Below are 26,935 nucleotides of genomic sequence, written 5' to 3' on the forward strand. Positions count from 1 at the left end.
CAGTTCCACTGTCCCTCTATGGAACTAGAAGATGCAACCCTGAAGATTGATGGCCTGATAGCATTATTGCCTGTAGTTTGGAGGTAATGCTACAGTACTTCCACCTACGTAAAGGTTTATTGTGGTCGTCCACCCATGTAAAAAATTATTACTGCAAAATATGAAGCACAAATAGTGTGAAAGGCAACAATGAACTCCACTTGATGCCAGAATATTCTTGAAGCAAACGTGAGGTTATCCGTCTGGCAACTTAAAGAAGCACTCCGCAATTATTATTATTTTTTTTTTCCCTTATAAAGTCCTGCAAATTATTAGAGAATAATGTAATGGTTTTTTATGGATAACTTGTGCTTAGCTGGTTTACTTAATATGGCAGACAGGAGTTTCCAGCCATGCTGATTTGTATTTGAAACTCTGAAATGAGTTTCTAATGCTGCTGTAGTGAGAGGGGGCGGAGTTGCGGTGAGGCGCAGGGTATTGGTGGTTTTTCCTGCCGGGTTAGCTGGTACCGTGGTGTGGTAGCTGTATGGGTCTAGGGTCACTTGAGCACTTGTCACGGTAGCCTGGAGTGGTAGTGAACACACCCCTACAAATCTTACAGAAGGCTTAGGTGCTGGTAGCTGAAGTAGAAAGGTGCTTTGCAGTAGAGTGAGAGGAGTTGCCAGAGGGGCCCTGCCCAATGTAGTAATGTGCTCTGCAAGAACAGTTTGAGGTGAACAGAAGGAGTGAAAGAGACTACTCATACTCACAGATGACTTATTAGTCCTTGACCACCTTATGCCCCCCTAGTTGCAAGCCACTCATCCTAGGTGGGTAGTATTAGCCCCCGTCCTTGGTTATCTGGACGAAGCAGACTCCTGGAGTTTCCCATTTGTCCTGCGTTGCGCAGAGGGATATGAAGACGTTCCAAAGCTTTGTCCCACTGGGGTCATTTACTATAGCTTTCAGGTCCTGCACGTTTTACAAAGGTTCCTGGTGTGGGCAAGGTGTATCCCTGTTTGGCTTCTCTCCCCTGGTGAAAGCTTAGCACTGCATAGTTGTCTGAAGACTCACTAGAAGAATGCTGTGTCTGAGCTTCTTCTCAGACATCCACTCACTTGGAGCTTATCAGAGTTATAATAAAGGGTAAAGCATCTATTATAAAACTAGAGGATCCTGTCTTGAAAATAGATTAGGAAGGCAGCTCCTCCCCCCTTCTCCCTCCCTTCCTGCAGGACAAACAGCAGCTGCTAGGTACTGGAAGACTTAGGCTAGGTTTACATGCCGATTTTGCTATGCATTTAATGTGTCCGTTCTATGAAAAAAAAGATGCAAAAACGGATGGTAAAAATGGATGCTGTTGTATGCCATACGTTTTCATCCATTTTCCGTTGACTTACATTATAAAAAATGATCAAAGCGTATACATTTTTTTTCTTTTTTTACATTTTGTAACGTACACCAAAATGTGGTTAACCGTGTTTTTTTGTATGTTTTTTTCAAAACAGATAAAGTGAGACGCGTTGCAAAATCGGGATGTAAACCTAGCCTTATTATTATTATTATTATTAATATAAGTAACTTAGGCTGGTTTCACACTACATTTTTGAAATCCGTTTTTGGATGCAAAAACTGATGCATTTGTGTGCATCCGTTTTGATCACTATTTCCATTGACTTCCATTATAACAAGAGGGATCACACAAAAACGTAGCAGATCACATTTTTGTGTACGTAAAAAAAAAGGCTTCGTATTGATCTTTTTTTTTTTTATAATGAAAGTCAATGGAAAACTGGATGCACAAAAATGCATCAATTTTTCATGCGTTTTTCATTAAAAAAGTAAGTGCAAAAACTTAGTGTGAACCTAGCCTTACTTAACTGTTTAAGTCTTTGAAATTTGTTGATTTGAAAACTTTTTTTCCCCCTTGCTACACTTCCACCTTAAGGCTATGTTCACACTCCGTAAGTCTCCAGACGTAGCGCGTTCCGTGAATAAGCGGACGGAGATTTACGTAGTTTGTGTACAATGGAAAGTATACGATGTACGGCTGCACAGTTCACACTACATACGAACTTACGCCCGGATCGTACACGGCGCTGTAAAAAATGAACCAGACCATTGTTTGAGGACGAAAATGCCGTAACTTACGCCCGTAGCGTAACATGCGGTCCCGTATCAAAAAGGTTATGTGGGGTGTCCAGGGCTAGGCGAAGATTTCCAAGTAAAAGACTGCTGTCAGATCGCTACGTACGCCGCTCGGGAAGCGTAAGTAGACTACGGGCGTAAGTTCGCGGTCCGTACGTAGCCGGCCGCAACTTGCGTAAATCGCCAGCCGGAGTTTAACACGTATACAGTATGTCCGGCCGCGAAAATATGTGGCCGGACATATACGTAGTGTGAACATAGCCTAAAGCTGGGTTCACACACAGTATATTTCAGGCAGTATTTGGTCCTCATTGCAACCAAAACCAGGAGTGGATGGAAAACACAGAAAGGCTATGTTCACACAATGTTGAAATTGAGTAGATGGCCGTCATATAACAGTAAATAACGGCCATTATTTCAATACAAAAGCTGTGGTTTTAAAATAACAGCAAATATTCGCCATTAAATGATGGCCATCTACTCTCTTACAACATTATGTGAACAGAGCCTTTCTGTGTTTTCCATCCATTCCTGGTTTTGGTTGCAATGAGGACCTGGCATGAGGAACAAATATACTGCCAAAAATATACTGTGTGTGAACCCAGCCTAAGATTTGATACAGTTATACCAATTCATCCATTCTGTCGCGGCTTATATTTTATGTCTAACAAAAAAATAAATTAAATAAAAACCACCCAATTGTCAAATAACATAAATTCCCCAGCATCACCTATTTTTTAGGATCCCAGCCTCCTCGGTTAGCAGATCTTTTTGTCTCGTTTATTTCCGTCCATTTTCACTAAATCCTATACAAAAGTAACAATTTTAAAGTTTGCTCAGCGGCCAACATTTGAACCTGTTCTAAATCCCAAAATAAAGTATTTTTTTCATTGCCGAAATTATTATAAAAGATGAAAAGCGGCGCTAAACAATCACTGCAAATTGTCCACAAAAATATCCAAAGAGTCAGAGATAAATGCCTAGGTTTTTCTCTGGCTGACATTTTAGAGTAGACATTTTATAAGTAATTTTGTCGCACAGCATGGAAAAGTCTTTGTCCGGGGTCGGAGCATTCTTCTTAGTGGCGAATAGTCTAGAGGGGAAACCACTTGAGTATAAAGCGACTATTCATATATTCATGAACCCCCATCCTGGTATTACACAGTGGCTGATAACAAGTTCTCTCAATCACTGAGTAGACTTCAATGGAAACCTCTCTTTATTAATTTTCCTCCATGCTGGGGATACATGGACTAACGTCTGATTTCTACGGAATGGAAAAGCATAATTTTGGCTCATTAGGACGCCAGAATTGAATATAATTATACTTTTGTATCCCACTTATATAATCCATTTTCTGCCAAAGCTTTCTCTCTCCAAATTCGGAGGATAAGAGGAGAGGATAAGGACAATTTTTTGCCGCAGTCAATGAGGAGATTAGGACAAGGATGAATTTTGCTGGAGACGAAGCTGACGGTTGTGCGTGTGTTGGGATGGGGGGGGGGGGGTTAATACTTAGTTAACATTCAATAAGTAATAGAAGTTAAAAACATTGCTGACCTCTGTGAAAAGTTGACTTAGTTGAGGAGGAGGTTACTCCGGGTCCTTCTCTGGACACTTGGAGAAAACTTTTTTTTTTACTTGCTGAATCCAAGCGAAAAAAGAAAAAAAATTCCAATAAGATATATGGATCTCATACTAAAAGGTTGACTAGAAGAATGAAAAGTTTACTTTTTTTTTTATTAGGAATTGAGTTTAGAGGTTATATTCAGTCCCATTGCCACAAGGGCATAAAATCCAGAATATGGCTATGTTCCCACAATGTTTTTTCATCTCCGTTTTTGAAAAATAAAAAATATCCGTCATTTCGCTTTTTGGCCACCCATAATTGCAATGACGGCTATTGGTACATTATTCTAGTTTCGGTGGACTGATTGCCCTTTGGGTGCTCTATGATGGCCTAAAGCCTGGCCCAGATATTTTAAAAAAACTCTCATCCCACTGGGTTTGTGGTTTACCACTATTCCAAAAAGGCACCACTTTGTTACAACAAATCTCCATACCATCACAATGACCCAACTCTGGCCGATGGCCATCTTGGGAAGTACTCTACAGATAGACACTGTAATGTACCTTAAGTTTGAGTAAAGTTGTTGTTGCACCTCAAAGCCTTAACTCCCTGTTGTCTGATTCATATTGCACCTCATCAACACCAAGGGTATCTTCACCAACACTTCAGACAACAGTACTAGGGAGAAAGCTACAGGGAACTACAAGGTCCACCATTACTAACCATAGCACCTAGGTGCAGCCTCCTCTTTAACCCTTTGTGGCAGATCATCTTAGTAGAGGGAGAGTTGTTGGACTCAGCCTGAGACAAGTATTTAAGCTCATTCAGTGATTCTCTCTTATCCTCATCTTCTCACTATAGATTGCTACAATTGTAGTTGCCTTTACAAACATAAGAGCTCACTGATACCAACGCCGTGCTGTAGGAGCCACCACTGTAACAAGTTATTTCCTGGAATTTTTCCCTTCTTCATCTTTTCCTATAAGTCCTGAGAACAAGAGTGGAGGCACCGACAGCGACTCAGCCACAAAGTGGACACCAAATAAAGTTACAAAGCAGAGTCACCAAGGGTATAAAAATCGTCAACGCTCTGCTGACTCCATAACTGCCGAGGCCAAACTTGACCAGGTATCAGTACAAAGACTGTGCCCGCCGGGAGCTTCACGGCTGAGCAGCTGCATGCAAGCCTTACATCACCAAGCACAATGCTGGAGGGCTCTAAAGCCTCCCCCACTGGATTCTGGAGCAGAGGAGACATGTTCTGTGTAGTCGATGGATCACACTTCTCTATCTGGTGTTTGATGGAGGAGTCTGGGTTTGGTGAATGCCAGGAGGACGTTACCTGCCTGACTGCATTGTATTAGCTGTAAAGTTTGCTGAAGGAGGGATAATGTTCGGGTGTTGGCTTAGTGCCTTAGTTCCTTAGAACGGAAAGCTTAATATTTATCATACCAAGACTTTGTAGACAATTGTCTCTTCCAGCTTTGTGGGAACAGTTTGGGTTCGGCCCTTTTCTGTTCCACAATGACTGCCCCCAGAGCATACAGCAAGGTCATAGGGGGACGGGGGTCTGGCCTGGAAGACTGGGTCAGGTCCACCTCTCCCCAACATCACTGTCTGACCTCACTAATGTCTTCTGCGTCTATTGGCAAATATTCCCACAGACACCTCCAAAATCTTGTAGAAAGTCTGAAATCAATGAGCAATCTGCTCAAGTCTATAAACTATCCGTGCCCACATGTGTATTCAGATTAGCATAAACTTTTCCCCATACACGGCTCTTTTGCTGTTGCCGAGTCATTGCTAAATGATATATATAATAATCAGCATATAAGCACGGTAACAAATGTTGATGTAAGCACAATGACAATAGATCAGCCTACAAGTTCTGCTTTCCAAAACACAAATCAGCAATTCTACTTAACACAAAGAAAAAAAAACTTCTATAATAAATCAGCCCATGAACCGCTGCATTTATTTGTCACTTTTTGTCTCTCAATATAGTTTGGAAGCTCTAAAAACATGGACGCCTGCCAATTAAAACTGCTGAGAAGATTACATAGTCCTGCTATAACCTAAAAGAAAAGTAATTTGTGAAAAAAGTAGGAATTTTATCAAATGCAAAACTCATAAAGCCTGCAGCTGGTAGGAACAACATGGCCGCTAATGTAACTCCAATTATAATTGTATATATATATATATATATATATATATATATATATATATATATATGGGATAAGTGTTACTGTAAAATCCTGATGGTCTGATGGTGGTTAAGTAGTCAATGCCTAAATCAATAGGTAAACATCTGTGGATTGTAGAGGCATGTTTTTTATATATATCGCTCTGGAATTAAGGGCGCTTTATAAATAAATAATAATAATTTTTTTTATATATATATATATATATATATATCTATATATATATATACACATATTGCTGAATAATAATTATAATTATTATTATTATTATTATTTATTATTATTTTACCTTTTACTCTTTTCTTTTACTTTTGTCTTCTGCCCAACCACCTGTTTGGTGTACATACTGTAATAGACTTCCTGTTACTGTGTACACTCTAGATGGGAATTCAGCCTACTATATCTCTTTCCCACTACACTTTCTTGACAACAATCCCTCCCACATAGCAGAGGAGAAAAAAAATTGGCTGAATTCCTGGCAGAAGTGTAGACAGGAACAAGAAGTCCATTACATGATGCACATGTTCCAGGAAGTGAAGCCTTGATGCAGTAGTAAGTGCAGGGAAAAAAGTACTTTATAGGCATTTCCCTTAATAAATGTATATTGGTGATTTGTATAACTTTTAGGGGGCAATACAATACTTTTGTATTTTTGCCATTTTAAAAAGCAGGAAGTGTTCCGAGCAGGGATCTTGCACTAGCCCACCACCTGTGTGACGTCGGTATTGCTTTAAGAGGAGCGGTCACATGACCGCACCACGCAGTCTGCAGAGAGCGGGGAAGGAGTCTGTTACTGCACACAGCTCGTCAGTGACAAAATGCTGCTGCTGTACGCTGCTGTACTGACTATCGTTAAGATATTTACAAAAGCAAAGACCACAAGATTATTAGGAAGGCGGAGAGGAGAAACATATACTGATTAAGAGAGAAAAATAGAGAGGTTGAAAGATAGATAGATTAGGCATAGGAAAGCAAAGGGTGCACAGAAGAAAAACGTGCTCTACAGATATATAAGCACTATACTGTCACCCTTGTGAGAGTGTATATGACATAGGTGTTATCCTGAGGCACAAATATACCTTGTGCATTTGTGGAGAATAAAACTATAAAAAAAAGTGCTCTACAGATATTCCAAGTACAATAGTTGGCTCCTTGTGAGAGTGTATATGACATATATGACATATATGATATACCTCGTGCAAATATACCTCCAATGACTACTGCTGCTCCTTCACTGCATTTGTGACCTTTTTCCTGCATAGACCCTGTAATGGTGAATTTCCTGCATAGACTCTGTAATGGTAAATTTCCTGCAAAGACCCTGTAATGGTGAATATTGAAGTTAAAAAAAAAAAAATTTACTTTGAGTTATTGAAAAGATAACAATGTTACTGACATGTAGAGCCCTAAATTCAACCAAATACACTACCCCCGTATCATATAGATGCTTGAAACTATGAAATAGTCCGGTCGGAACGAACTTTTGAAAAGTTCGCTCATCTCTAGTTGTGACGTGTGAGCTCTGCTCAGCTGGTCAGCGGCCATAGTAGGGTCCCGCCTCAGACGCTGACTGGCTGAGCAAACCTCACACGTCACAACCTGGTTCTCCGCTCAGACCAGAAAACGGCCGGGGACCTTAGCGGCAGTATGCAGCTATCAGTACTGGAGCGGGGGAGGTAAGAGCTTGTTATTTCTTTTATCCTCCCCTGCACTTGCTTAAAACAATGGGTCTGTCCGGACTTCCTCTTTAATTCTGCAATTAAAAGCCATCTCTAGTATCAAAGTTAACAAAAGGCATCAAGAGGAGATGGTAGGATCTGACACATGATGTGATGGTGACTGTGCGGAGCAGGGCGATCCATCATTCATCCACTTTGTGCCTCTCTGAAGGAATCATTGTGAATTTATATCTTTGGGATTGTAAGGCACAATAGACGCAGAACATTTTTCTCATTTATGTTAAAGTGCTTTCAGAACTTTCCTCAAGATGCAGCCTGCAAGCAGGGTAAAAACACTCATAAAAACATCCATATTTCCAGCTCTCTTCTGACAAACTTTTTATCTCTGCCCATTTTTCATCCTCTCCTGTGGAAGAACGATGTTTCGGTACTTTGTAAAACTAGTGTTTTGGGTGACGCCAATCACGTCTGAGTAGTCTCCCCGAGCTTCTTTATAATCCCCAGCTCTTATATTTCTTCTCCTCTGCTTCACTCTTTTGAAATCTTATAAATCTATAAAAGGAAAAAGACAGGGGCCAACACAACGCAAAAAAAAATCCAAAAATATAACATATCCATAAAGAATTCAGGATGAAGAAGATACATGAATGTGTCTATTACAACTACCAATCGTGGAACAAAAACTCACAAAAAACATAATTTCTGATCATGCAGGGAGATGAAAGACAGGAATAAAAATGTATAGAAGGGAAGGAGAACAAAAACCTCTGGGTGGGGTGAGGCCTACAGTTCCTCATATTCAGTTCCATCCATAAACCACTGGTTTTGTTCTCTGTTTTTAAATGGAATCTGTAATTCACATCCAAACTGCTAACATTGGTCAAAGAGACACATGGTACCTTTCATGTATCTGTCTGTGCTTGCAGAACATAGAAAAATACTTTTATTCACTGATGCAAAGAGTCAGAGATGATCCTGAATACCTCATTATTATTATTATTTATTTATTTATAGAGCGCCCTTAATTCCAAAGCGCTATACAAGAGATAGGGGGTAACAAACAGGAACAATACAAGATCAAAAGCACATTACATGAAGGCAAATGGCAGACTGGTACATGGGGGAAGAGGACCCTGCCCACTAGGGCTTACAATCTATAAGGTACGGGGAGAGAGACAGGAGGTAAAGTGCAGCCAGTCAAGTGTGATGCAGAATTATTATAGATTGTAGCCTACTTTTAAGAGATGGGTTTTCAGGTTACTTTTGAAGGACTTGATGGTGGATGAGAGCCGGATGTGTCGCGGTTGTGAGTTCCAGGGTATGGGGGAGGCTCGGGCAAAGTCTTGGAGGCGGTTGTGCGAGGTACGAACAAGTAGGGAGCGCAGACCGGGGTCGCTGGAGGATCGAAGGTTGCGTAAGGGACGGTAGCGGGATATCAGGTCAGAGATGTACGGAGGGGACAGGTTGTGGATGGCCTTGTACGTCATGGTCAACAATTTCAAGTGAATATGTTGGGCAATGGGGAGCCAGTGGAGGGATTGGCAGAGGGGAGAGGCAGAGGCAAAGCGAGAGGAGAGGTGGATTAGTCGGGCAGCAGAGTTAAGGATAGACTGGAGGGGAGCAAGGGAGTTAGATGGAAGGCCAGAGAGGAGGATGTTACAGTAGTCCAAGTGAGAGATGATGAGAGTATGTACAGTAGCAGCAGTTTTGTGGAGTCAGGGGTGAGAAAAGAGCGGATTCTGGACCTGGGCCTGGATATGTGGTTTAAAAGACAGGGCAGAGTCAAAGGTGACCCCAAGGCAGCGGACTTTGGGCACAGGGGACAGAGTGCAGCCATTGATAGTGATTGACAGGTTAGACGGCGGGGTGGAGCGAGATGGGGGAAAGATGATTAGTTCTGTTTTGTCCATGTTGAGTTTTAGAAAGCGGGAGGAGAAGAAGGAAGATAAACAGACTGGAATAGACACTCTGGAATCCTGGATAGCAAAGAGGTGACATCCGGACCAGAGAGGTAGATCTGAGTGTCATCGGCGTAGAGGTGGTACCTGAATACCTGATCTGCTGTAAGATCTAATTCCTGCTTGTTCCCCCTCCCATCCCTGACCCTGCTTGCTTGGTTGACAGTCAGCTGGAAGTCGAGCCCTGCTGCCACATCTTGTACCTGGTCACAATTTGTATGCACTGTATGATCTGGCAACAGTGCTCAGCCTCTATCTGTCATGTATATGGCTACAATATGGATTTGTTATAGGGCACTTAGAGGGTGCTATAGTGAAAGGGACTGTGACTTGAAGAGTTATGTCTATGTCATCTTTTTACGTCATCATTTTTTATTATGTCTACATCATCAGGTTTTTCATTTCTATAACATCATGTTTTATTATGTTTACAACACCATTATGTCTATGTCATGTTTCATTATGTCTATGTTATCTTTATGTATACATCATTAGGTTTTATTATGTCTACAACATCATGTTTTATTATGTCTACGTAATCATGTTTTATTTTGTCTACGTATTCATGTTTTTTTATGTCTCGATCATCGTGTTTTTTCTCTATATCATATTTCATTGTGTCTACGTCACCATGTTTTATCATGTCTACATCATCATGTTTTATTATACCTACGTCATCATGTTTAATTATACCTACGATATCATATTGTATTATGTCGACGCCACCATGCTTTATTATTTCTAAATCATCATGTTTTAATATGTCTAAATCATCATGTTTTTACGTTTATATTATCATATTTTATTATGTCTACGTCACCATCTTTTATTATGTCTATATCATCAGGTTTTTTTATACCTATGTCATCATTTTTTATTATGTCTACATCACTAGGTTTTTTTTATATCTATATCATCATGTTTTATTATATCTATATCATCATGTTTTGGGCATTACAGAGCTCCTGCAGGCAGGGAGAGGGGACAGGCAGATGCGGCGGAGAAGATACTGAACAATGAGATAGCAGAGGACATTCAGGGTCTTATATTTAGTGGTAAATTATCTGTGTATGTGAAAGAGTCTAAGGCCTTCAATGAGATCTAAAATGTGTATTTTGTACCTAATCTCTCTAAAGCGTTCCTAGGCGTACAGATAACCCATTTACTGGAAACAAGCATTTGGCAGGACACTGAGGCCGATCACCTTGTAACAAATATCATTATTCTGCCAAGAAGAAAAGCAAAGTAAGATCTTTTTTTCCATTCAGTTGCATGCATCTTCTTAGTTAGATGTTTGTCCTTCCTTTGATGCATTTTCCTTCTACCTAAACTTGTGCACAACTGTGAGAGCCAAATACTCCCCATCCCCCCTCCTGCCGCAGCTCCAACTGCAGCTTCATCCCCCTCCTCCCCTCTAAAAACCATGGACATGCTGGCAGGCGCAAATCAGGATAAATGAGGCGTGGGAGGAAACCTTTTTTTTTTCAGAAATCAACAGGGTTTGTGATCGCAAGCAGTTTTTCAATGTACTCACTTTATTTATTTATTTTACCTTTTTTTACGTTTAAATTAGTGTTATACATATGGCCCATGCTCCCTCCATGCATAAACATAGAAAACTGACTGGTTGCTAGGGGCAACTGAGCCAGTTTCACTTTACACCATGTTTGATAAATCTCCCCCTTTGGGGGAGATTTATCAAACATGGTGTAAAGTGAAACTGGCTCAGTTGCCCCTAGCAACCAATCAGATTCCATCTTTCATTTTCCAAAGAATCTGTGAGGAATGAAAAGTGGAATCTGATTGGTTGCTAGGGGCAACTGGGCCAGTTTCACTTTACACCATGTTTGATAAATCTCCCATAAGGTGAGTATATTACAAAACCGCTTGCGACCCCAACCCCTGTTGATTTCTTAAATGGACACTGTCACTAAAACTAACTCTGCTGAGACCCACTCTCATCAGAAGATATAACTGAGTAAAGATATTGGCAGTGACGTCTTCTCAGGCCCTGTATTCCATCAATAATTTCTCATAGACTTCTATGGGGAATAGTGACGGACTGCCGGGGCAGCCAGGGATTGCTTTGCACTGCTGCAATCTTTCTCTGGCTATATCTTCCAATCAGAGCAGATATCAGAAATCTTTTCACATGTTTGATGTGACAAATACACTTAAAAAAAAGTGTTGAGATTGAAAACTGCAAGATTTGAGGATCATCAAATGGAAAAAAAAAATTTTAAACCCACATTTAACATAAAAACATGATTTACACAGAGGATCTTTTTCTGATGACACGTTTCTGGTACGTTAACACATCTAGGTAAAGGGGTTAACCTAGTATTTTTTTTAAATGGCCTCTTACTTACAGAAACAGCGCCACCATTGTACTCAGTTTGTATTCGATATTACAGCTCTATTCAATTGAAGTAAATAGAGCTAAATTGCAATACTACACACAGCCTGCAGTCAGGTGTGGCGCTGTTCTTGGTAGAAAGCAGCTATATTTTTTTTCTTTAAAGCAAAGTGAAAAAGCAAGTTTCCAAAGTAATGGTGTTTCATGACCTGAACCTGTCGCTGAGGATGATTATAGCGGGGAATGCCCTGGCGATTATGCACTTTAAAGAGTCTCTGTAAGTAGGTTTAGGCTGACAGAGACAGGGTGACAGAGAAGCTGAACAGAATGATGATCAGCAGGGGATCCAGAGATATCTTCCTGAATAACATAGACAATAAGTAGTCCTCTCCATTATGTGCGTGAGCTCAGTAGTCCTCAATATTCATGAGAAGCAGAAACTCCCCCCACCAGCTGCTGATTGGCAGTTATCTATCCATGCTGTGTATAGGCAGCCACCTGTCAATCAGCAGCTGGAGGGCGGGGGGAGGAGTGGGAAAAGAATAATATTCACAAGCCAAAAAGACAGAAATGGCTGCACATCGCACCCATGGCTGACACGAAAGCTTGTTCAGCTACATTCAAAACCAACATCAGAAGTTAGTATATCATTTGGCCAAACCATATTGCCTCATGTACCACGTGCAGGTCTTCTGATACACATGAGTCCCTAACCAAACATCATCACTGTGCCGGTCAGCGACCACAACCCCCGTAAAATGTGCGCAAGCAGAGAAGGGGGGCCACGGAATGGCCCTGCAACCCCATTGTCACAGGACCAGACCCTAAAGGGCCCCCCCTGACCCCGCAGGCGCCACCGGTGGAAAAAGTGGACGCCAAGCAGCACAAGTGTGAACAAGCTCTTACCTCTCTCCATTCCTCTGCAGGTAGAATGGGAGAATACTAAGAGATCCTCCCCTTATGTACACAGGTGCTTCCTGCTAACTTCTGATGTTGGTTTTAAATGTAGCTGAATAAGCTTTCGTGTCAGCCATGGGTGCGATGTGCAGCCATTTCTGTCTTTTTGGCTTGTGCATATTTTATGTATTCTGTCCCTTTTGTCATTGTGGCTAGCACTCGTGCTGTGTAAGACCCATGTGATCCAAATTAGCAGGAAGCACCTGTGTACATAAGGGGAGGATCTCCTAGTATTCTCCCATTCTACCTGCAGAGGAATGGAGAGAGGTAAGAGCTTGTTCACACTTGTGTTGCTTGGCGTCCACTTTTTCCGCCGGTGGCGCCTGCGGGGTTTGGGGTGCCCTTTTGGGTCTGGTCCTGTGACAATGGGGTTGCAGGGCCATTCCGTGGCCCCTCTTCTCTGCTTGCGCACGTTTTGCGGGGATTGTGGTCGCTGACCGGCACAGTGATGAGGTTTGGTTAGGGACTCATGTGTATCAGAAGACCTGCACGTGGTACATGAGGCAATATGGTTTGGCCAAATTATATACTAACTTCTGATGTTGGTTTTAAATGTAGCTGAACAAGCTTTCGTGTCAGCCATGGGTGCGATGTGCAGCCATTTCTGTCTTTTTGGCTTGTGCATAAAGAATAATATTCTCCTACATATTAGGAGAACAGCGGAGTAACACACCGATCTGTTCAGCATTTCTGTCACTAGTTTATGCTGCCCTCATTTAAGGCCACATAAACTTAGTGACAGATTCCCTTTAAAGAGATCTAAATGCCTATTTTTTGTCAGTAACATTAACCGGGCAGGCATATCACTCAATAACTGAAGATGAGCATTTGGCAGAACAGTAAGACAGGTCACCTTGTAACATACTGTATATCCCTCTTTTGCCAAGCTAAAAAAAAAAAAGCATACTTAACTATTGAAAAGATTATGAAATGTTCCTGCAGAAATAAGACAGCCCCCTGTACGGCGCTCCATCATGTGGCTGCAGATAAACAATCTAATTACTCTCAATGCTTTGGCACTGTTCAGACCATTACATAGTGCAGCATTTACTAAATAATTTTTTTTTCTTCATATAACTGCATTTTTATATTGCCCATACTGCACAATGTGAAGCTGTTTGAGAGACAGTTATAAAAAAAGCTCTTTTCCTCTTATCCATTCATTCTCTCCGGCTCCTGTCAATGGGAGCCGAGCAGTTTGTTTGTTGAAATATGTTGATCCATTCTCCTTTACATTTAAAGTGCATCTTGTAAAACCTTGCAGAAACTTTGCTGTATCCCTGCCAAGACTCTACTTCTTTATTAATAGCTTACAAACACAGGGACAGATGGATAGACGCTTCACGGTTACTAAAGTCAACCAGCCCACTTTAAAAGCTGTTAAATATTCCATTTAATTTGAAATAAACCTAGAGAGTATATTGTATAGACGGGACCCCGATTTGATCCTCTTGGCCCAACATAGATGAGTGAAACCAGCTTGGAAGGAAAGCGTGATAGTGCCATACTCTGTCAAGAGTTGTTTATGCTGCATGTGTCTACAGGACACCACCCAGTGGTTGTGATTAGGGAGGAGCGGACCAGCTGAGGTTCAGGTTTGTATAAACCTGAACTATCGGCTTCTGATTCCCCCTGTCTGCCTGCTCCGTGGAGATTGTGGATACAACCTTGAGGACCGCCTGGAAAACTGGGATACAGCCATAGCCATAGGCTGTATCCCAGTTTTCTAGGCGGTCATCAGGCTGTATCTACCCTCTCCACGGAGCGGGCAGACAGCGGGAATCAGAAGCCGATAGTTGAGGTTCATAAAAAACCCGAACCTCAGCCGGTCCGCTCATCCCTATATAGTGAGAAAGTGATAGGGATTGTGGTTGGGAATCGCTATATCTCCCCGAGGTACTTGTCATATGTGAACACTAGGTTCCAGAAAGTCCTTACCTCATCCAGGGAAAGCTGGGTGAGATATGGAGGAATCCAGGAAAGTTAAAACCCATAGCGAACTACTTGCTATGGGACTGTTTTTAGTTGCTGAAAAGGGCCTGGATTTTATGGAATGACAGGCAGGTTGGTAGTGGGGCCTGTCATTCCCTTTCTGGCCAGTCCAGGTTTTTCTATCTGGCCAAGTCAGCCCAGGTGCTGGAGGCCGCCCATCACTGGCCTCATAAGTGGAGGCACAGAGTGTATAGAGGTGTGGCTGTACATGGAGGTCTCTCCTGGCTGTGGAGAGGGTCAGGGCTGCTAAAGCTTCTGCTTGGACTTTAAGCCACACCAGTATTGTACCAACTTGTGTTGTTTTATGTTGGGTGACTGGTAGCAAGTCACCTGTTTAGCTAGGATTTGCTGTGTTAGGGTGGGTTCACACTACGGAATTCTCGCGGACAATGTCCGCGGAATTCCGTCAGCTGTCCACCTGCACGGGCATGCGCTTTTCCGCCGGCTCCATAGACACCATTATATGGGCCGGCGTATTCCGCGATCCGCTAAAAGAAGTGACATGACCCTTCTTTCAGCGTATAGCGGAATACGCCGGCCCATAGAATGGTGTCTATGGGACCGGCGGAAAGGCGCCCAGATGTGCGGGCGGACAGCTGACGGAATTCCGCGGACATTGTCCGCGAGAATTTTGTAGTGTGAACCCGCCCTAAGTTAGAGCTCAGACGAGCAGGAATTATTTTACTTTGTGCCTGTATGTAAGGCTGAATTTCTTTTGGTTTCAATAAACAAACAGGGCATCTCTGTTTTATAAAAGTTTGTGTCACTGTCTCTGACTGCCAATCCTGCTGTCTGCCCTGCTCTACAGAGCTAATCTCCCACTATATACTGTGTGTGTGTGTGTATATATATATATATATATATATATATATATATATATATATATATATATATATATAATGACATTTAGAGCAGTAACAATATGACACCTAACCAACAAATCTCTAATGCACGCAGTGGGACACTGCACTCTGGGGGGAAATTCACGTCATTGTAGCTCAGATAAGGTCTGTTATATCTGTATAGGTGCACAGGCTTAATATCATGCTTTAAAGGGGCACTCCAGAAGAAAAAAAAATCTTTCATATCAACTGGTGTCAGAAAATGCCAGAGAATTCTAATTTACCCCTGTTGGAAAAAAAAAAAAAATCACAGTCGTCCAGTACTTATCAGCTGCTGTATATCCTGCAGGAGAGTTTTTTATGATTATTTGCTACTGCTCTGGACAGTTTCTGACATGGACAGAGGTGGCAGCAGAGAGCACTGTGTCAGAATACACCACTACCTGCAGCACATACAGCAACTGATAAGTATTGGAAGACTGGAAATTTTTTAATAAAAAGTAAATTACAAATTAAAGAGGGGGGCTGCACCTAGGTGTTTTTTGCTGAAGTTTCCCTTTGACAGTTTATGACGCTTGTAGCTCTTTGGATGATATATTGGGTCACCTAGCTTCATCATGTCTTGGCAGAGAGATACATTTGCAGAGTAACATACGACTTTAGGTTTTAATGAATTCTGAACGAAGTATTAAGCAAAAACAAAGTCTGCGGTGCAAGTGACAGCGAATATTTCCCCTCGTATTTGAAATTAATTTACAGTCTGTTAAGTTGTAGCTCAGAGGCGTCAAGCTTCATTAGAGAGTCACACAGGAACGCAACGGTAATGGAATTATGATTTACTAATAGGACATCATGGGATAGCGGGACTCCGCATCTGTTCTCTCCTTCACTCCATGTCACTTTCAGCCAGACAACAACAAAACATCAAAAAGAAAGAAAAAAATACATATATATCTTGAAAAATCAGCGGCGATGGATCCAGTGCTCAGCAATCACCAAATACTTGTCAAGTCATAACAATGTTACATCACCGTCCTAATGATGAGAGACTCCAAATCACAAGAAGTCTCAATACAGAAGCTTCGATATATTTATCAAACATGGTGTAAAGTGAAACTGGCTCAGTTGCCCCTAGCAACCAATCAGATTCCACCTTTTATTTTCCAAAGAGTCTGTGAGGAATGAAAGGTGGAATCTGATTGGTTGCTAGGGGCAACTTAGCCAGTTTCACTTTACACCATGTTTGATAAAGCTCCCCCATTGTCTTTAGGGCGAGTGTCCTGGGAGTAATGGGCCAGGAGGGGGTTCATGATGGGCCGCTTGGTTGAGAAAGAGATAAAAATAGAAGACGTTAAAGAGGAAAAATAAAATAAAAGTTTTAGGGTGATGGGGGTTGTGTAGACACAATAAACAAGTGATACTCACCCACCCTACTCTGCTGCCACACCTACACAATAAACAAGTAATACTCACCCATCCCGCTCTGCTGCTACGCCTACACTGCCCTCCCCTATTTTCCAGTTCCTGTGACATCATGTCACCCAAGTAAGTTTATGAGATGGGTGATGTGACATCACAGGAACTAAGACAGAGAGAAGAGCAGCATAGGACAGGGAACAATGGCATGGTGAGTGCAGTTGACTGGAACAGGTGGGTTCATTATATTTATACCAACCGCTCCTGTCCTTCACTAGTCTATTTTTCAATTTTTAGAAGGGGTATTCTACTCAAAAAAAAAATTTTATATGTTGCTACCCATGAGAATAACATAACAAACAGTGTATTCTTGCCTTCCCCCCTGTGTCCTTCTACATCTTCGAGTTGAGAAATTCCACCTTCACTTCCTAGACAAACTCATCTGGGGGTGACGGCCTGCTCAGACAATCACTGACCGAGACGGGACAGCACAGCACCCAGTGATTGGCTGAGCAGGCTGTCATCCCTAGACACGTCCATCTTGGAAGTGGAGGCTCAGCCAGTGACGCAAAGATGATGTAGGAGGCCACCAGGGGAGCATGGAAAGGTAGGAATACACTGTTTGGTATGTTATCCCCAGGGGCAGCAACATATGAAAAGTTATTTTTAAGCAGAATTCCCCTATAATATTTGATCTATAGGAGTCTGACCCTTGGGAACCTTAACAATTAGCATAATGAATGGGGTTCAACGACTACATTGCCAGGCATAGAGGCCGAGCTGTGTAAACAATGGGGTGCTTGGAGGAGCAAGGTTGTCGGGGCTCTTCTCTTAAGATGTAATATAAGGAGAAGCCATCATGTTAATAGGAACCTGCCATTACTTTCATTCTTCCTAAACCATGAGTCAGTGGGGCGGTCCCCATCAACTTCTCCCCACCCACCAGACTTGATTAATAGATCTCTCCCTGTTTTGGGATAAGGAGAAATCTATCAGACAAGATCACCTGGACAGGCAGAAGCCATTTCGTGCTATAGAAGTAAATGGGATCCCAATTTTGACAGGTGCAAATATCGTAGTGTGAACCCTGGCTAACATTGCATAGAAGAATTATCCCTGTATACCTGTCAGTATAGAAAAACAAATGGTCAGAAAGATATGGGAACAATTAGACTTTTGTATTGTAGAAGAATTAGTTGCATTGAGATGAAGTTAATACTTTTACAATATCTGCACTTGTTCCAATCCACAGACTTCTCCAGGCCCCCGGGGCTGCTAGATCTCTGCAGTGAATAAACAGAACAATGCTGATTCATTTAGGTAAAAAACTTATTTATGGGAAAGTGAACAGAGGTGAGGGAAAAGAAAGGTAATGGGAAAAAAAAATCGATTCTCCACCTAATATATAGGATGAAGGGATGAGCAGGGCCGTCTTAACCATTGGGCATGGTAGGCGGCTGCCCGGGGGCCCATGCGTCCTAGGGGGCCCCTGCCCTGTGTCATATTCCCTGGCCCTTTAACTGGGAGTGCTCCTGATCAGCGCTGGTACATAGGGGCTGTGCACAGCTCGCTCTTGTGGCCGGAAGCTGCATTCTGCTTCCGGTCACTAGAGGTCTCTCTCACCCCCTGCATTCCCGTGCGGAGCAGGAGAGTGACGTCACCAGCAGAGCCCTGAGAGGAAGGAGAAGCTAGAGGCCTGAAGCACAAAGCCTAAGTGAGTATGTGCTGATACCAGAGGGGGGAGGCTAGCTGGCAGGGAAGGTGTTAATCATGGGAGTGCTCTCTGCAGGGATGCAGACAGGGCCGTGGGTGAACTGGTAAACAGGGAGGGGGAGGGATTGGGGGTGTAACTCCTCTGAGTGTGTATATATCTCCATTCAGTGTATACAGCAATGTATTATATACTTATCCTCCTCCTGAGTGTATATATATCTCCATTCAGTGTATACAGCAATGTATTATATACTTATCCTCCTCCTGAGTGTGTATATATATCTCCATTCAGTGTATACAGCAATGTATTATATACTTATCCTCCTCCTGAGTGTGTGTATATATCTCCATTCAGTGTATACAGCAGTGTATTATATACTTATCCTCCTCCTGAGTGTGTATATATATCTCCATTCAGTGTATACAGCAGTGTATTATATACTTATCCTCCTCCTGAGTGTGTATATATATCTCCATTCAGTGTATACAGCAGTGTATTATATACTTATCCTTCACCTATCACTCCATTGTTGTCTCCCTGTATGTATACTGTATAATACAATATACAGGGAAACAACATGGTTCATATATAGAGAGGGGCAAAACAACATGGTTAATATATAATATAATAGTCATGTTGTTGCCCCTCTGTATATATGAGACATGTTGTTTTGCCCTTCTCTATATATGAACCATGTTGTTTCCCTGTATATTGTATTATACAGTATACATACAGGGAAACAACATGGTTCTCATATATAATAGTCATGTTGTTGCCCCTCTGTATATATGAGACATGTTGTTTTGCCCTTCTCTATATATGAACCATGTTGTTTCCCTGTATATTGTATTATACAGTATACATACAGGGAGACAACATGGTTCTCATATATAATAGTCATGTTGTTGCCCCTCTGTATATATAAGACATGTTGTTTTGCCCTTCTCTATATATGAACCATGTTGTTTCCCTGTATATTGTATTATACAGTATACATACAGGGAGACAACATGGTTCTCATATATAATAGTCATGTTGTTGCCCCTCTGTATATATAAGACATGTTGTTTTGCCCTTCTCTATATATAAGCCATGTTGTTTCCCTGTATATTGTATTATACAGTATACATACAGGGAGACAACATGGTTCTCATATATAATAGTCATGTTGTTGCCCCTCTGTATATATAAGACATGTTGTTTTGCCCTTCTCTATATATAAGCCGTGTTGTTTCCCTGTATACTGTATAATACAGTATACACAGACTCCCTGTATTATACAGTATACAGGGAGACAACATGGCGTATATGCAGAGGGACAGCAACATGTCTCATATATAGAGAGGGGCACCAATATATATTAATTAGGCTTTTACCCACCACCTGTATACCCCACATATACCTGTACCCCCCATATATATATTTGTACACATATATCACTATTATAGGCTATATAACCACCTACCTACTGCTCCACCCTTATACCTGTATCTATATGGTAGATAAATAGGTGGTAAGGTATATTGCCTGTAATAGTGATATACTGTATGTGTGCAACATATATGACAATCACTATTATAGGCAATATACAGTGGTGCCTTGGATTACGAGCATAATTCGTTCCAGGACCGTGCTTGTAATCCAAATCACTCTTAAACCAAAGCAAATTTTCTCATAAGAAATTATAGAAATGCAGACAATTGGTTCCACACCCAAAAAATAATGATTTATTATTCTGAATAACATGTAAAACAGATGAAACAAACATATTGTGATATTATAAGTTACTGTACAGTAATGGAGCGGATGGGAAACACAAGGGCTGACAGAGACTGCAGGGAGCATGAGGGAATGAGCAGGACAGATGTGGGCACATACATGCAGCACTCTCTGTCCGGGGAGAGAGGGGTTACAGCTATGGAGAGATTACCTCCACAGTCCTGTCCCCTGATGTAGGCCCCAGCCTGAAGTGGATCTGCTATGATTTGGCAGGTGAGGGAGACTTCCTGGGTCAGAGTACAGAGCTGTAGACCCCGCTATTCAGACCATGTCCCTCCTCCACCCGCCCTCCCACTCAATACAGGGAGCTCTTAAACCAAAACAATGCTCTTAAACCAAGTCACAGTTTTGAAAAACTGTGAGCTCTTAAACCAAGTTACTCTTAAACCAAGGTACCACTGTACCTTACCAGATAAGAGGGGCGGCGGCCGCTAGGGGGGGGGTCAATTCGCACCTCTGCCCAGGGGCCCATAATGCTGTTAAGACGGCCCTGGGGATGAGAGCTGGAAACTGTGCACAGTAGAGGGACAGGCTAGGCTGGGTCACATTACATTTTTTTTCATCCATTTTTAAAAAATAGGATCAAATCGCATCCGTTTTTTTTACCACAATTTTGACCACATTTTTGTGTATGTTACAATAAACAGATATGTTTTGATCCCTTTTACTTTTTAATAAAAGTCAATGGAAAAACGGATGCACACAAATGCATCACTTTTTCCATCAGTTTTTTTGTAAAAACGGATGGAAAAAAAAACGCAGTGTGAACGCAGCCTTAGGCACATAGGGACAGTTACTATGTTTCCTAACTCTCATGCTTGGACAATGCACCACCTATGGATACGGCACTTCCTACAGTATACAATCCCACAGCTGCGGTGAAAGTCATGGGGCACTGCTTTATAATCCAACATGCCTCATCTTTCATTGTCCCAATGGGAGAAGTAAAGTCATGTTTAGGGATGAGCGAACTTACAGTGCTAGTGAAGCCTCTGCTAAGCTCGGCCATCGGCTTGTCAGACGGCTGCCTATGAACTTTGTGCAGCTCTGCTCCAGGTGCCTGGAAATCCTAGATACAGTCCTGGTGAACTGTGCCCAGGACTGCATTCAGCTTTTCCAGGAACCCGGAGTGGAGTGTCACCGAGTTCAAAGACAGGTGGCTATTAAGCCAACGGCCGAACGTAGCGGAGGTTTCACTAGCACTGTAAGTTCACTCATCTCTAAAACATTAAATAAGTAATGGGCTCCAAACTGTTAAATCAAGAAGGAAGGAGAGGGCTAAGGAGCTAAGTCGGCAGTATCTTATGGTGGCCACTGGTTCTGATGGCTGCGACTGCCAATCCTAGCTGTTTAGCCCCCTAGATGCTGTGGTCATTAGCTTCGGTGATATCTAGGCGGTAAAATATCATGGACTAGTCACCTTTTTTTTCTGATTACCTCCTTCTTCTCCTAATGGCATTATTACAGGGTGCCTACTGGTAAACATAGCAGTCGGGGGGCCGCTAGCACAATGTCCGTCTAATTTATTAGTTTTGTATGAGCGGTTTGGGGAGAAAAAGTGTTTATTACGCAAATAAAACCAAGTAATAAACATTCAGAACATTAACTTTTTTATCATGTGAAAAAATAACTGAAACAATTAAACTTAATAAGTAATCAAATCAAAATGTCATGTATTTCATTTTTCAGAAAAGAAAAATTACCCAATGCTAGAATTGCTATAATAAGCGTAAAAAAAGTCCTGTGTAGGTATCTTAAAATAGTATCAATGAAAACTACCATCACATTAGTAAGAAGAAAAGAGGTATAAAGGTCAGAACATGATAATGTAAAGCTTTAAGTCTATAAAATTAATAAAACCTACCGAAAAAATATAAATTTGGAATCACTATAATTGTCCTGACCTGCAGAATAAAGTTATCTTATCGTTAATAGTGCTGCATAACGGCAGATCGGGAGTGTAGAGGGGATGATGTTGGTCATCAACCCCTAGAGATATACTATGGGGGGAATCTGCGCCTTTTATCCAACCTACGCCCCGTTCACATGATGGGCAGGAAGGGTCATGTGAAGATGGGGAGGAGGCGTTCTCACACCTGATTTATCATGATTTACACCTAGATCATGGCAAAAATCTACACCTGCTCTTGAGCAGGTGTAGATTTCTGCATCTGGCATGCTCAGATAATTCCCCCTATGTGTATGTCCGTGTCTGTGCATATTCTGCATTGTGTGTTTGTCTGTGCTCATGCTGCATTGACTGTATACATTTGTGCTTATACTGTATACAGTGTACATGACTAATATATATATTCTGCATTGTGTATGTATAGCCATACATATATATATATATATATATATATATATATTTATGTCTGTGCTTATATGCCTATACTGTGTGTACACACACACACACACACACACACATATATATATATATATATATATATATATATATATATATATATGCTACCTCTTTGGGGGGACAATGTATTAAGGAGCCACAGTGCATTATACCTGATTGTGGAGGGGCACAGTGCATTATATCTCATTAAGGTTACAAACCCACTTGCCGGATCTGCAGCGAGTCTCCTTGCTGCGTTTTTGCAGCGAGACTCGCTGCAGATCCTGGCCCTATACTTTCAATAGCAGAGAAACTCGCACCAGGGATGTACATCCCTGCTGCGATTTTGTCTGCAGCCCGCCCCATTAACCCCCCGGCCGCCGGACATTATACATTACCGGGTCCCCGTTCCTGTTTGCTTCGGGGCTCCCGGTGTCTTCACGGCCCGCCCGGCCAATCAGTGTGCTGCGGCGGGGCAGCGCACTGATTGGCCGGGCGGAACGTGCCGGGAGCCGCTGAAGCAAGCAGGAGCCGGGATCAGGTAATGTATATCGCCCCCGGCCGCACGATCGCCCCCAGCCCCGCAGCCCCCGACCGCACCATCGCCCGCAGCCCCCGGCCGCACGATCGCCCCCAGCCCTGCAGCCCCCGACCTCACGATCGCCCCCAGCATCGCAGCACCTTGCCGCACGATCGCCCCCAGCGGGCGATCGTGCAGCCGGGGGCTGCGGGGCTGGGGGATGCGGGCGATCATGCGGCCGGGGGCTATGGAGCTGCGGGCGATCATGCGGCCGGGGGGCTGCAGGCGATCGTGCGGCAGGGGGCTGCGGGGCTGGGGGCGATCGTGCAGCAAGGGGGCTGCGGGGCGATCGGGGCTGCAGGGGGGCGGGCAGGATATACATTACCAGGTCCCCGCTCCTGCTTGCTTCGACGGCTCCCGGCACGTTCCGCCCGGCCAATCAGTGTGCTGCCCCGCCGCAGCGCACTGATTGGCCGGGCGGGCCGTGAAGACACCGGGAGCCCCGAAGCAAGCAGGAACGGGGACCCGGTAATGTATAATGTCCGGCGGCCGGGGGTTTAATGGGGCGGGCTGCAGACAAAATCGCAGCAGGGATGTACATCCCTGCTGCGAGTTTCTCTGCTATTGAAAGTATAGGGCCAGGATCTGCAGCGAGTCTCGCTGCAAAAACGCAGCAAGGAGACTCGCTGCAGATCCGGCAAGTGGGTTTGTAACCTAAAGGAGAAGTGCATGTTGTTATTTTTTTTTATCCTCCCCGACAACATGAAAAAAAACTTCCTGGTCGGACTTCTCCTTTAAGGGGTAGCACAGTGCTTCATGCCTCACTGGGGAAGGACACAGTGCATTATATCTCACTGGGGAGGGAAGCAACGCATTATACCTCATTGGGGAAGGACAGGGTGCATTATACCTCACTGGGGAGGGACACGGTGCATTATATCTCACTGGGGAGGGACACAACGCATTATACCTCACTGGGAAGGGACACAATGCATTATACCTCACTGGGGAGGGACACAACGTATTATACCTCACTGGGGAGGGACACGATGCATTATACCTCACTGGGGAGGGACACAATGCATTATACCTCACTGGGAAGGGACATGGTGCATTATACCTCACTGGGGAGGGAAGCAACGCATTATACCTCATTGGGGAAGGACAGGGTGCATTATACCTCACTGGGGAGGGACACGGTGCATTATACCTCACTGGGGAGGGACACGGTGCATTATACCTCACTGGGGAGGGACACAGTGCATTATACCTCACTGGGGAGGGACACGGTGCATTATACCTCACTGGGGAGGGACACTAGCATTAGAAATAATGAATGAGTGGCACTCACCGATCTTCAACTGCAAAAACTTTTAATAAAGTGCTTCAATGTGCATTACATGGCAGGGAGGGAGTAGCGGAGTCTAATACTTCTTGTAGCGACGGCCCATTTCACGCCTATTCGACGCTTCATCTGACACAATGCATGATACCTTAATGGGGAGGAAAACAATGCATTATACCTCAATGGGGAGGAAAACAGTGCATTATACCTCACTGGGGGGGAGGGGGTGCACAGTGCATTATACCTCACTGGGGGGGAGGGGGGACGATGACAGTGCTAAACTGCATCTTTGCCCCAATATCAGGAAAGCTAGCTAAGCCTCTGCACACACTGCATTGTGTGTATGTTGGTATATACATAAGCATCTGTTTTATCGTACCTCTTATTGCAGGATCGCTTCCATTTTCCACTTTCTCTCCATCAGATTTCCAATGGATCTACATGAATGGTAACAGATTGCAATCCATCGGCCTGGAATGACTGATGAGAAAACAACCATTGTGCATCTGGTAAGAGAAGTAATCACACCACATAACCAGCTACCAAAATATGTTTCTCTAACTCCATTCCACACTTCTTCCTTATCCGGTCCCTATCCGTCACCACTGATGGCCGTCTCCTACCCACCTGAGCGTCTTCGAGGATTATACATTTAGCGAATTTCATTTACAAGACTGGATGACTGTACGTTCATTGCACTTGTTTAATGGTAGATATCTCTCTATTCATATACAGGCTCAAATTAAAAAAAAGAGGCGTAATGATGCTTGGAGCCGGCGCCGACAGCTGCACAACAGAATAACAGCATAAATGGCGTTGTAATAAACTAAAAGTGAAATATATCACGGCCCAGCAATAAACTCTTCAAGGTTCATTTTGCAGAATTGTATTTTTATCCAGATCACAAACTGCGTTCACCATTGTTTATCCGATCCTATATTAAGTGAGATGAAATGAAACATAGTAAATGTCCAGGAATCGGATGTTAATTGGAGATCTGCATTATATGGCGGTATAAAGACACAAATTACTGCTCCATTACTGAGCCGCATCACATTAGAGGAGGGAAAGAGCGAAAATGGAGGATGTTTGGATAGAAAATTACATTTGCCGCGTTCGTAGAGATGACAGGAAGCTTGTCAGACTTGCTGTAAGTTAATGGCGCTCTTCCAAAGGGGAGTACTTTATAAAAGGAAACTCCCCCCACTCCTTGGATGAAAGCTTAAAGGGGTATTCTCATATAAGAGGTATCAGTTATCCACAGGATATGGGACAACTAATGGACGGGAGGTTAATAAAATGATTTCCTTCACATCAAGACCAATAATAAAATACATGTACATACTATACTATACATATAATGCCCATACAGTGGTAGACATTAGCTGTACACTGTCTCTGAAGACCATTTAAGTGATTACAGTGCAGTTACAGTACATCCAGTGACTGACAGGAGGCGTCTTCTCTGATCACGGTCATTCAATCTGGCCCAGACCACATGATTTCTTCCCCCCACAACTCATATGCTGAATAAATATCTCAGGCTCCTCCTTACTTCTCTTCCCTACAGTAAAAAGAAGTATAGGTGTCCGTGCAGTAAAATACGTAAGTAAATGGGTTGGTAGAAAGCATAGGTAGGTCTCCTCCTATATGTAGTTAGGTTGCTGCAGTAGGTAGACAGCACCCACCAGAATGCCCAGTATACAGGGTAGGTAATTTCCCCAAAACATAGTGGGGGCCCATGTAGGTTTTTTCTGCAGTACATACAGTAGGGGCTCCAATAGGTAGTTGTCCTAGTATATAGGTCCAAAGCAAGTAGTTCTCTCAGTACACAGATCCCAAGTAAGTAGATTTCCAGTATATTTAGTGGGTCCCCAGTAGGTATTTTCACCCGTATAAAGGCCCCTATTAAGTACTTTCCTCAGTATATAGGGTACCTACCTTCTATAGATAAGCACCAAGTTTGTAGTTTTCCCTGTAGATAGACCCAACAGGTAGTTTCTCCCTGTAGGTAGCTACCACCTGTAGCTAGCCCCCAGTAGTTAGCCTCCAGTAGGTTGTTTCTCCCTGTAGATAGCCTCCAGTAGGTAGTTTCTCCCTGTAGATAGCCCCCAGTAGGTAGTTTCTCCCTGTAG

The 26,935-nt window shown here is 42.9% G+C and overlaps 1 long non-coding RNA gene across 3 annotated transcripts; it reads left to right on the forward strand.

The window, feature by feature from the left end:
• Nucleotides 1–25,944, forward strand: LOC138787478 (uncharacterized). 3 transcript variants are annotated; one of them, XR_011362385.1, is made up of 4 exons: nt 1–83; nt 10,672–10,780; nt 25,225–25,309; nt 25,536–25,944. It is a non-coding gene; the product is annotated as an uncharacterized lncRNA (long non-coding RNA). The 3 variants fall into 3 exon arrangements; XR_011362387.1 differs by lacking the exons at nt 1–83; nt 10,672–10,780 and adding exons at nt 11,356–11,401; nt 18,351–18,418; XR_011362386.1 differs by lacking the exons at nt 1–83; nt 10,672–10,780 and adding exons at nt 17,249–17,332; nt 18,351–18,418.
• Nucleotides 25,945–26,935: the final 991 nt, after the last annotated feature.

Source organism: Dendropsophus ebraccatus, chromosome 3 (assembly GCF_027789765.1).
Source record: "Dendropsophus ebraccatus isolate aDenEbr1 chromosome 3, aDenEbr1.pat, whole genome shotgun sequence".
Lineage (NCBI taxonomy): Eukaryota > Metazoa > Chordata > Amphibia > Anura > Hylidae > Dendropsophus > Dendropsophus ebraccatus.